Raw genomic sequence first — 14161 nt, 5'->3', positions numbered from 1 at the left:
CTGAGCGGGCTCTGGCTGTGTCGTTGTCGGCTGTGTCGCACGTTGACGCTCATTCGCTCGTCTCCTGTCACGTGACATGGGCCAGCTCAATACGCCGCCAGTACAGGCCTACAGGGGTGTCCCGGCACATAGTAATTTAAGTAAGGAATCAAAACAGCTGAAAGTGATGCATACACCCCCAATTATTATTTTTTAGTTTATATCGATATTTTTTTAGGGAAATCGATTCCAAATGAGTAGTGCGTGAGTATCGATCTATCGATACCACAGGATCGATACGCCCATCCCTAGTTCAGGCACAAGGAGCTCCGAAGCAGATGCGTCCGCTGCACTGAGTGTCTCTCGGAGCATGCCGAGGGGGAGGGGTGTTGCTATGACAACTATGAACTCTGATGGCTCAGATTGCACACACACAGGGCAAGGCAAACCAAGTAAAAGTACACACGCGATTCCACTGCTCGTGAAAAATCACACACTCAAACGCATAACCTGCTCTAACTCGTGTATGGATTGGAATAAATTAGTGTTCTAAATGTTAGTTTAACTTTAGTTAAGTTTTTGTTTATTACGCTTATTTTTGTCAGGGATCATGTACAAAAACAGTAATCTCAGAGAGAGGAGATGCTTTGCACCAGATTTAGCTACTGAGTCATTCTACAGAAACGCCCACTTTTCTGCCCCCAGCCTTTGCAGAAAGCATACACTTTAAACAGACTTTGTAGTCATATTTAATTTATATATCTGAATAATTTAAAATGTTCTTTGAACAATTATACCTATTTGAGCCATAAATTGGGCAATATTTGTTTTTAATCAATTATATGAAATTCCAAGTACAAGAAAAGTCCCCACGGTCATGTCTGGAGGTTTCGGGGCATATTTTGAGTTATATATATTTCTCTCCCATTTTAAATGCAATAATGTATACACCACTATTACATTTATGAAGTGGATAACATAAAATAAAAAAAATACCAACTATATATTATAAATAATATAATGGAAATATTTATCTCATAATTTCATGCGAGGCTTTTAGTTGGTGTCACTGGTATGACCTATTTTATAAGAAGGGAAATGTAAAAAAAAAAAAAAATACAAATTGACTAAATTACATATTTTAGTGAGTTTAGCATGATTAGCATTATGTGGTTTGAGGTATTGTAGCTGCCATTTTTAAAAATACATATTTCATGACAACTGTCACTGGTGTTACTGCTCCTCATGGTAACACCAGTGACGACCAGTAACACCAGTGACTATCTTGTGTAAATAAGCTTTAGTAAAAGCTTTTAAAGAAGTTGTTATGAATAAAATAGTACCCATTCACCCAACTCATTAGTACCCATTTCATGTCGATAAACTTCCTATTGTCATTGTTATTGTTCCTTTTATCAGGTATGGCCAAAATGAGTGCAGCTGAGAAGCAGAGAAGTGATGCAGATCCTGAGCGCAGAGCAGCATACTTACAGGAAAGGAAACAGGGCTATGCCAAAGATATTGAAACAAAAAAGAGAAAGAAAATAAGTGACCTAAGTGAAAGGGAGAAGAAGAGCTCAACGCAAGGCATGGCGGGTCCGCCAGGAAAGATGCAGGAGTATTTACCCCCTCCCATCATCTCCAGATAGATCACCCAGCATTTCAAGGTAGATACAGAACTGGAGATGTTACGAAACTGACAGTGAGACACCACTGTGAAAACAGTTATAACAATGCATAGCATACTATACCCTAAGCCTGTTACACACACACACACACACACACACACACACACACACACACACACACACACACACACACACACACAAACATACATAAACACTATATACATATTTTGCTTTCACATTCATATTTGCTTCCCAGTCTCCCATTCACCGCAATACCCTCTCACACACCCTCACTCACTCATCCATGTTTCCTCATGCAGGCCGCAGTCTGTTAGGCTACACAACCACACCTCCTCAACCCTCACCCTGAACACCGGCGTTCCACAAGGCTGTGTGCTGAGCCCCCTCCTTTACTCCCTCTTCAACTACGACTGCACACCTGTACATGGCTCAAACACCATTGTTAAGTTTGCAGACGACACAACGGTGATTGGTCTCATCAGCAACAATGATGAGTCGGCCTACAGGGAGGAGGTCCAGCACCTAACAGTGTGGTGCAATGACAACAACCTGGCTCTCAACACCAGGAAGACCAAAGAGCTCATTATGGACTTCAGGAAGTCAAAAGCTGGCACACACACCCCCATCCTCATCAACGGGACTGAGGTGGAGCGAGTCACCAGCTTCAAGTGTGTCCACATCTCTGAGGATCTCTCCTGGACCCTCAACACCTCTACCCTGATCAAGAAGGCTCACCAGCGTCTCTTCTTCCTGAGGAGACTAAAGAAGGTCCATCTGTCTCCTCAGATCCTGGTGAACTTCTACCACTGCACCTTCGAGAGCATCCTCACCAACTGTGTCACAGTATGGTATGGCAACTGCTCTGCATCTGACCGGAAAGCACTGCAGAGGGTGGTGAAAACTGCCCAACGCATCACCGGTTCCTCACTCCCCTCCATTGAGGCTGTCCAGGGCAAACGATGCTTGCGTAAGGCATGCAGCATCGTCAAGGACATTTCTCATCCCAATCATAGACTGTTCACCCCACTCCCCTCCGGGAGGCGCTACAGGTCTCTCCACACCCGAACCAGCAGGTTCAGAGGTAGCTTCTTCCCTGCGGCTGTCACCCTACTGAACTCCAATTCTGCACCTAGGTGACAACCTACCAACACCTGCACCCCCCCCCCCCCTCGGACAATTGCACTACTCTTACAGTATTCCTATAAACTGTACATACTGTATCCTCTCACTGTACACACTGCTCTTACTCCATACCACTGCTCTTCTGTACATATCTGTCTATACTGTTCATAATCTGTCTATACTGTTCATAATGCACATATCCTTATATTTTTCTTTTAATACTACTGTTAATACACTGTACATACTGTACATACCTGTTTATACTGTTCATACGGCACTCCATATTTATTCTGCTATTTATTCTAATGTTACTGTTAATACATATATACTGCTAGACTGCATTGCCTATACAGCTCATATGCTGCTTACACTGTTCATACTGCATCCTATTTATTCTGCTTATAATGCTACTACTAATTCAGATACTGCTTACACTGCACTACTATACTGCTCATATACTGCACTACCTGTATATACTGTTCACACTGCACTTTCTGCTTTTTTGCACTTCTGGTTAGACGCTAACTGCATTTCGTTGTCTCTGTACTTGTACTCTGCACAATGACAATAAAGTTGAATCTAATCTAATCTAATCTAATCTAATCATCCTTTCCTACTCTCTCCTGTACCCCCCCCCCCCCCACACACACACACACACACACACACACACAAACTCAAGAGTGAAATGAGTGAAAACAAAATGTAAAATTCTGTTGTAAATAAAACATAGACAACAGAGCCAAAATGAAACCAATGAAATGAAACCTTTTTTAAGCAAATATTTTAGTTTTACAGACAACTACAAGGGAGGAGAGTACGTAGGAGAGATGCACAAAGGAAACAAAGGGAAATTCAGAAACTGAAAGATGAGCTCATCGTCTGCAAACAAAAATGTGAAAAGTTGAAGAAACGTAACATACGTTTACAGTGTGCTAATTTGGACAGCCCAGGAGCAAAAACACAGGAAATCCTACAAGGTCAGCAAGTCAACCCTCCAGTCAGAAAAGCTCTGAAGTTCCACTTTGCTCTTTTGAAAGCGCTGAAACAGAAATATAAGGCATTGAAGGAAACCAAATCCAAACAGAATCTTACAGAGCTACTGTCAGAAAAGCTGATGAAAAAATACAGATGCAGGACATACTGCAAGAAGAGCATTGGCTGTTGGAGCATTGGGGCATTGGAGTCTCGAACCAAGTGGCCAAAACACAGAAGCAGCCTGTGAAGACTGTGAGACAGTTCTATTTCAGGGATGATGTCAGCAGACTGACCACAGGGAAGAAGAACACATTAACCCTCAGGAAGGTTAAGAAATAGAGGAGACTACTTTGTGATTCCCTGTTTAACCTCCATAAGAAATTTGTTGCAGAGCACCAACAGATTTCTTATGCTTTCTTCTGCCGACAGAGACCATTTTGGGTGGTTACATCAAAGGAGAAAGACCGGGAGACATGCCAGTGTAAAACCCATGAGAACTTATAGTTCATGGCTGATAAACTGTACAGACTTGGCATCTCAAACTCCAAAAACCCTGAGGAAATGTCGGACAGCATTGTTTGCAACACCTCCAAGCCATGTGCCTATGGTGCATGTGTGGATTGCAAACAAACCGCCTATCCGCTCACCGAATCAACAAATATGGTGGTACCTCTGACACAGTGGTGCCAGGAGAGGGTGGACTACTCCAAACCAGGTGAAGAGACGAGGATGTCTCTTGTGAAGAAAAATGTGAAGAAAAATGTCCCAATAGAAGAGGATGAACTTGTGGTGCAATTCCAAGACAGGCTCTTCAAGTTCCGGAGACAATACAACGACTACAAAAATCTCAGAGAGAACCTGACCACCAATGACTGCCTCATCCATGTTGATTTTAGTGAAAACTACACATCTTTTTGGTTTTGTACTAAATACACCATTTCTAATCCTAAATAAGTAATTAATATTGAATGAAACAATCTTTGGTGTGCTTTGTGTCACTGGTGTTTTATTGTGTCACTGGTGTTACTGTGTTTTTTTGGTCATATGAAATCAAAAGTGTCACATTTGACATATAAATGATTTCATATCAATTGACTTTTGCTTCATTCAAGAGTTATGATTTTAAGGATACTATCATTACATTTTTATGACTGTCCTTCAAATATTGTTATTATTATAGCAAAGATGGTGCTAATGAGCAAACGTCACACAATCACACTTTTCACAAACCTGATTAAAATAAATAAATAAATGCATAATCTCCTACATTCTTTTGCATTATCATTATCCTACTGTGCCTCTGACTATATGTGTAGAATAGATTGAGAAATAACATTTCTAAAAAGCCTTTAATATTGTTAAATGTATAAGGTAACACCAGTGACAAAAAGACGGCACAAGCATTCTTTAAGTCAATGTACAAAAAAAATAATCCATTAAGCTCTCATTTATGTGGATTCATAAAGTCAAAGCGTTAACCAATATTGTAACTTAAGTTTAAATGTAGGAAAGTGAAATACATTTTAAGACATGTTGCTCTTCCAAAAGTGGGCGTTTCTGTAGTGTAGAATGACTCTACTAGCGAATTTCATATCAACTCAATATTTATTCAATGAAGGGAGAAGGACAGACTGAGGAGAATGATCTGTATCTGCCAGACCCCTACCCAAAGTCCTGCCCCCAGCAGCAGAGAATAGTTCCCCACCAATCGGTGATTACTATTGTTCCACACACTAACAGATACCACACTAATACATTTTTAAAGATATAATTACGGTGACCTGTCCAGAAAGTTTACCCATTCTCTCTGTTCGTGAATGCTGTGCTGCTAGCGAACGCTCATTTTTTGACCTACATTACATTCCATTAATTTACTTTATCCAAAGCGACATACAACTCTTGTTGTGCGATGTATCATTTTTAAGCCTATAAGCAAGCCTACCTCTCTGCACAATAATCATCCAGGTCGTCGTACAACCATGACCACTGCCCCTGTCTTCTCTCACAGAGCCTTGGCCTTGTACGTCTTATGGACTGAATGGGCTCTGCAATAAACACATATACATAGCACTTTGTTTGAACCACCTGTGTACAGTATAAATGTGCAATATACTGTAAGGCTACTGCATAAAATCTCATGGCTCCTGATAACATTCTACAGACTGAAGAGTGGACCTGCCAAAACTCCAGAACTACGTACCATCTTGATCAATTAGTTTACTCTGCACATACAGTACCTACATTTCCTTTTACAGGTTGTGTATTTGCGATAGCAACTGTCAATATGTAATTACAGTAACTAATATTTGTCTTAAATTCAACTCTCTTAGCTCTTTTGATAAGGTATGCATGTGTGTGTGTGTGTGAGTGTGTGTGAGTGTGTGTGTGTGTGTGTATGTGTGCGTGCGTGCATGCGCACGTGTGTGTGTTTTGCATTCCTCAGAGTCTGCATTGTGTGAAGTATTTGCTTTGTGGTGACATTCCTGCACCAGATAATCAACATTCAGGGTGATCATTTTCATTGAGCAGTGCCAGTTACAACCCAGACAGTAAAGATGGTTTAATCACAGCTTACTGTTGCTCTCAAAGCAGGACTGCATTATTAATAATTATTCTGAATTGTAACACTATCATATGAATTTATGGCACTACGTCATTCAATGTTATGCTCCTCATGTTGACTTCAGAAGAATTAATCAAAGGGATTCCTTCAGTTACATGTCTTGAGCAACATTACATTACAGCAGATGCTAGAAATTAGTCCAATAATGTATCAGAAAAATCTTAATTCGCTTCTACAGTAAAGAGGTACTTTCACGCACAAACATCTGGAATGTAAAAACCCAGTGACATTCAAATATTTTTTTTTACAATCTAATGTGCAATATTATAATAAGACACTAGACACCTAAACAAATTACATTTAGAGGAACACTAAGCAACATTGTTAATTCTATTCAGTTATTAATACACATACATAGCTACAGTACGTTGTGAAAAAGATCTATACTCACCAGTATGTGCCTCTGAGGTACTAACATGAGGAGGAATCCCCCTCGTCTGTTTTCTGCTGAACTTTAAGCTCTTTAAACTCCCCCCAGTCCAATCACATTAAAAGCCCCACTTAGGGCAATGTAACATGACTGATCAGCATTCTATAGGAAAATACTGTGAAATAAGCCTCCATTGACCTGCCATCACTGGACACACAATCTAAAGTACTGGACTATACTCTGGAATTTTCTCATGAATGGATTCTGCCTTCCTCTTCACAGCTCTGATCAAGAGTGCCATCATCATTGCTCATTCATAAGACTCGTTGATGCTTTATTTGAGACATATCATATTCAATTAGGTGTGTACTCTGTTTTGTATCTTATGAAATTATACTCTGTTGCTTCTATTGTCTTTGGACAGACAGGCAGCAATATAGTGGTGTTAGATGGGTAGATTGATGGGTGCTTGCCAAAAGATGAAAATGGTAAGAAAACACTGCCTTTATTTGCAATTTTTAGGAATCTGCCTAATCTTCTTCCTAGGAACAAGGAACAAGAAACATTCAGTTTCAGAACCTAACAATATCCATAACTATGTTATGAATATAATGTTATATTAATATATACTGTACTTATCACTAATGTGACTGTAAACTTTGGTAACATCTGGCACTGTAGCCTCTGGTGAACTAGATTGAGTTTTCACCATACTGCTAGTGGAGCTAGGGCTTGATGTGGGACAGGGCAGCAGTATTCTAGCACAAAGCCACCATTGACAGAAGCTACAGTGAAAACAGCACCAGTGGCATGATATCATACATACAGCACCCAGGTGGCACTCTACTGTACTCACCCCCTCATCCACAACTGTCAACAAAGGAGGTATGCATTTCTTGGGACGCTCAAGAATTGTCTTCTCTGGGACTGGTTCTGCAGGCTGGGCAAATACAGTAAGTCAAAAGGAAGGGTTCAAAATACAGGAGTACAGCCAGTGCAGGGCACTCTCATAGCAACAAATTAACATTGGAACTGCAAAGAAACATCAATAATTGATGTTGGTCCTGTTCACCTTTATATGGAATAAGAACCCAAAGAGTCAAAAAACGACTGAGACAATAGTGAACCTACATACAACTGACTGTCTTTGCAGAGTAAGCTAACTGAACGTACTACCGGTATGTGTACAAATGATCATAATGACAATTTAGTGTGCAGTAATTGATAATGGTACCAAAAACAACAGAGTCTAATCAATTAATAAACAAAATAATATCACAGATAATTTCTGTACTATACAGTAACTTTAGTATGGTAGAACTCTGAAGTCACCTCTGATTCCTCTTCAGTCTCTGCTTTGTTTTTGTTCTCCTCTTCCATCCTCCGCTTCTCTACCTGAATCTCCTTTTCCAGCTGCTTCTGGAAAGTATCCATCTAGACAGAAACCAAAGACACACAACAAACTTGTTGGGCCAATACTACAGTAGGACTGAGCATTATTCAAACATGTACTTTACACATGCTTATCATCTTTGCCACAGGTCAGTCCCTGTCAAATACATTTACTTGACGCTTATTTGTTTTGTGAACGCTTGTCTGGCCCTTGGACGACACTGTCCCCTAGAGGTAGTAGGTAGAGTAGTCACATTACAGTTGGAAGGTCTTTCAATTACAGCATCCAGATATGATTTTATTGTTATCAATAAAACTATTGTACTATCATCTTATCAAACTACTGTACTGAACTAAACCACCACGAGTTAGGTTATTGTTATGTAGAATGGGGGAACATTTTTGTTGTCAGGCGAGCCAACAAAGAAAACGGTAGCTAGCTACTTACTCTCTGCTCATGGACTAAATTCTCCTTGAATTTCAGAATCCATTGGGATAGGTAAAGGATTGGGTCAACAGGCTGCTGGACCGCCAACTCAGACATTCCCTCCATAAGACATTTACCTATGCATATTTTCAAATAATCAGAATCCATGCTATCAAAAAGTAAACAACCTGTTAAAAAAAAATTAAGGGACTGGAGAGAGCGATGGCTTTTGAAACGTCCCCCGTCTCCATAGAGACGGTGGGTTACGATATTATATTTCCCCCCTAAAATGTGGTAAAAAAAAAGAATTAAAAAAAAAAAGTATTACCTTCTATCTAAATGAGACACGTGAGGTGTACTGTAATTTAGCTTACACACAATACAACAGAGGTTATACATATGTAGCACACAACTATAATGCAAACAGCTCACCCATTCCTACTGTATAGGCCTATTGCTTTTTATTGACAATTATAAAAAGTACAATACTGAGTCTTGATAAGTGTCAGGCCAGGGATATTTGCACCCCTACCGAGTTTGAGCCTATACCCTATGAAAGGGAAATAACATAACATGTTGATAGACACTGTCAGATAATGTATTAAGTGTACATGTTCAGCTGCTTATTGTGTGAGATCTCTGACAAAAGATAAAAACAATAGTGTTCCTTACACAACTATGCTGATCTGAGAAGAACAGAAAAATAAACATATTTTAAATATTTATCAGTGGTCCAAGGAAGTTATTCAATACTCTTGTCATGAGGCCCACTAACACTTCTCACTATAGTTCCCCCACCAACTTGAGTAAACTTTGAACTGAATGACCAGGTCAGGCTAGACCTGTCTGGCAGTAGGGCAGTTGAAAAAACAAACAACCTTTTTGTTGTATCAATCACAGTCCATACAACATTGCAACAAGTGGAATATTAGGTTATAGAACACCATGCACCTCAGTTCTGTTGTTTGCCTTCTCTGCTGCTGGTGTGTGATATTTTTCCACATAAACAAAGTGAATTACAGGTTGTGTGCGTAGAGAAGACCTTTCTTATATGTCTCTCTACTCAGAAGCAGTATAATAATTACTTGTTTTAAGGAAACAGACAGAGCAATACTTATAGCTGTAGGTGTGCAATAGTGGAACATACAGTACATTCTCATTTGTCCCCTCAGCTCAAGTGGACACACACACACACACACGCGCGCGCACACACACACACACACACACACACACACACACAAACCACACACACACACACACACAAACCACACATTATGGTAACTCAGACTGAGAGACAATATCTTAGAGCAATGCCTTCAGTCAAAACAAGGATAGATTGAAAACATTACCAGTTGATCAAAAAAATAAAATAATCATCAAACAAAGTCATACAGCGAGATTCAGAGAGGAATGTGCTGAGAGTCAAAGATGTGTCAGGATAGCGTGTGTGTGTGTGTGTGTGTGTGTGTGTGTGTGTGTGTGTCTGTGTGTGTGTGTGTGTGTGTGTGTGTGTGTGTGTGTGTGTGTGTGTGTGTGTGTGTGTGTGTGAGACCTTTGAAGGCCTAACAAAAATCTTAAACTTCTCCCTAACCAACAATGACTCTCTTAAGCTTATCAGTGTTGCTGTTGCTGTGTTGGTGTTTTTCATTGATGGAGGTAAGAGAGGAAATAGAGATAATTCAAGGCTCTGCACTCTTGCCATGAATGTCAACTTTATCATCACACTCTCTTGAGGATTTGCTTCCAGCTGTGTGGTTCATCTCATGTCCTGTAAAGAAGGAGTGTGTTTTGGCACTGCATCCCCGAAACCAAACACACACACACACACACACACACACACACACACACACACACACACACACACACACACACACACACACACACACACACACACACACACACACACACACACACACACACACACCCCTGGACCACTACAGCATGCATCTATGACTGAGAGGGGAGTGTTTGGAACCATAAGCCAATAAGAATCAGATATTTGTACCCCACCTACTGTTAGTTACACTCCCTATCAGCTATTGGTCCATGCTCCACACTCCTCCTTGTGAATCCAGCCTATCAGAGAGCCAGGTAGAAGGAGGGGAAAAGGAAGTGAGCCAATTCCCTTGTTGCGAGAGCTGCTCAGAGCAGCTTAATGGTAGAAATTCCATATCACTGTTAATGTGCAGTTAAAAATACCAATTGAAGATACAGTGCTTTTGCTTTTGCACACAACTTTAACCTATTTTGAAATATTTATAGGTTATGTATCAAACTTATAAATCAAATCAAATTCAACCTGATTCAGAGTTACAGCCACAGTGAACTTGAGAGGACTGTTCGTCAACAGAAGACAATAGTAAACAAAAGCCTTACTACTTCAGTGTTGTAAATGCAGTAAAAATGTATTTACAGCTCGTGCCATAAAAACTGAGTAACAAAATACATTAATGAGCAATAACACTGATGAGAAAATAACCATAAATAGGGGTGATTAGGATACAGGTAATACTGGATACATGTCTAACTAATTATTTTATAATTTCGCTGTAGGCCTCTCCCTGACCTTGTGATAAAAAAGACCATAACTGGGGGACAACCAGGGTCCAACTAGATCTTCCTGCTGGCTGGATGGGACTGGTTCCCAACCAAGTAAACAGATACTGGGGCTGTGCTGTAACCCAGGCTACCAAGGCTGCATGACATTGAACCTGAAGACAGGCAAAAAGGTGTTAACAACCTCTTTACAGGTATCAGATCTACATGACGTGCCTGTGGGTCGTGGCCACGGTTGATTTGGAATAAGGCAAGAGAGTGAGAACACACAGGGGATTTTCCGTATCTCCATGTCATTGTATAACGTTACACAGTTCAGAGTATTCCCTATCACTCACACACACCCTCTCTTCAAAGGTCAAGGAATGAGTCGTCACCATTCACAGCCAAACCTGTGTTTTTGGATTAGTTGCTACTTTGAGATTTGGTCCTAGTTTGATGAGGTTGTCAAGGTAAAACCAAGAATCTGCTGTCCTCCTTCTCAGGCGTGGTATCTGCTGTGTTACACCTATCTAACTTCTATTACATATTCACTATGTTGTCACACATGAGAAGGATTTGCAGTCACTCCATAGCCACGGCTTATTCTTATAGCCTTTTAGGTTTTTTCTAGCACAATCACACACTCACACACATACACACACACACACGCACACACACACACACACACACACACACACACGCACACACACACACACACACACACACACATATCTAGAGCAGTCCCCTTGGCACTCAGCAGATGAAAGATCAAGAGTATTTGTGAACTTTGACTTGTCTTTATCCGCTGTTGCACCCAGTCACCGGAGGGGATTTCACAAACCCACCACCACTGAATGACCTCCCTGCACTGAGAATAAAACATACATGTAGCCCAATGTAGAGAGACAGGGATGTACTGTGGTGTTTGAAGCTAATAATGATAATCCTGACTTTCTATGTCAAAAAATACAATGATCTTCTTCTATTATGCTATCAATTATATGATGCTCCAACAGTAAAATCATAATCTAAGTCTCCAAGCCCACAACTCAGACTCTTTACTTTTGATCATGCTATATAAATTAAGATATGTAATTGAAACATTCCAGTCCTCTTTATGATTCCTTTATATCCTAATGATACTGTAAATAGTTAGTATATAGTATATAGTTAATATATAGTAATTTATCCATTTATAAGTAATGTCCATCGGATAACCATCTTTAACATATTATATACAGTATATGTTCCATGTTGACACATCGTCAAACATCCAATAGTGGTTATCTTTCCACACAACCAGAGCGATCTTGTCAGTGTTGGTAAAAACCTCCCCAAGAGTCAGTCATTAACGTTCTGTGTTTACAGACAGGCAGCACCAACTCAGCTAAGAGACAGCCGTCTCCAGTGAGGGTTTCAATGTGTGACATTGAACTGGACTAGGCCTGGCTCCGGAGAGCTCTGGTTTGGACTAAGTACAGCTAGCTGTCCACCAGTATGATGAACTAGTATGATGATGATTCAGGAGAAAGTGAGGTTGCTAATGCCCTGTCATCAAAGTGTGATGATATTGACTATAATCAGTCACTTCTGTCAAAGAAATGCAACAATAAATTCTGTGGTTCGTTGCGAGAGATTTAGTCCAATCACATCATCCATTATCAACCAACGAGGGAAATTCAACTGGCGCAGTTACCCGCCTGAAAGGCTGGGGAACTTAACTTAAAAGACAATGCTGTAGTTACTCCAGAAATAATACAACAGATCCAAAGTGCTGGTGAAACAATGATGAAATAGTTAAGGTGGGTTAATCACAGCACACATTAGCCTTACAGGCAGCATGCTCTCTACTGCATAGTAGTCAGTGCCTATAGAGTTCTTAAACAATCTGCTGTGTGTAACCAGTCAGGATGATGGGTATTTTGTTCAGCGCTGAAAGCTTATTAAAATTCTCGTCTCATTCTCTCGGAACTGAGTCAACATAAACGGCAACCAGACCCAGATGTGTGGGTATGTGATTCTCGTCCGTTCATAATATATATATATATATAATTTGTTTACTTTTCACCTCTCTAAGTGTCTTGTGATCTCCACACTGTTGGAGAGGCATGTATAGTATTAGCTGTGTTATCACACCAAACTGTCAGATAGTAAGTCACTGAGTCAATGCACTGATCATTAATGTTTCCCCCCCTGCATTGGATGCCACATGTACAGTGTCAATTGCTTTATTGTTTCCAGGCAATATGTGTATGTGTGTGTGTGTGTGTGTGTGTGTGTGTGTGTGTGTGTGTGTGTGTGTGTGTGTGTGCGTGTGTGTATGTGTGTGTGTAAGTGCGTGCTTGCGTGCGTGTGTGCGTGCCTGCATGTACATGCGAGTGCAACCACGCTCCTTGCATTCCCAATGACAACAATCAGACATGGAGCTGTTACTTTACACTGTATATATGTATGTATAAAAATCTTGAACATATTTGTCATATTTGTTCAATTTATGTATAGTACACAAGGATAGTTCATGATAGGAAGTGTTAAGTAACACAGACATCTACTGCACAATCAATCATAAGCAGTGCTGTAGCCTGGCACCCACTCCACACCAATTATGTGGTAGAATACTGAGCATGGCTGCTCCAATCATATTTGTCACTGACTGTAACACTCCCTCCTTGAGTTTACCCCAGTTTACTTCCTCCTTGAGTTAACTGTAATTTGAAACAGTATGTCAGTTCTCTCCCCATCCTATCCTAACCATGAATAAAACCTGTTTTTGTCTTTCCACTAATATTGACAAACTAATGTAACTCAGTCTAGGTAGTCAACATGCCAGATTGCATAACTTTTACTCTGGCAGTAACTCTGGATAGGAGGGGGGAGAGGGCGAGGGGGGGGGGGGGGTAAAAACCATGTACCATTCAGGAGTGGGAAGTGCACAAGAGGTTAACACGTAGTTTCTAAGTTTAAATCCCCTCCCATCAACAACTCCCCCTGGAATGGTCTGTCCCACGGGTTGCATGGTGTGTGTGTGTGTGTGTGTGTGTGTGTGTGTGTGTGTGTGTGTGTGTGTGTGTGTGTGTGTGTGTGTG

Source organism: Argentina silus (assembly GCF_951799395.1).
Source record: "Argentina silus genome assembly, chromosome: X".
NCBI classification, from domain to species: domain Eukaryota; kingdom Metazoa; phylum Chordata; class Actinopteri; order Argentiniformes; family Argentinidae; genus Argentina; species Argentina silus.
Note: the sequence above shows the minus strand (reverse complement) of the source record.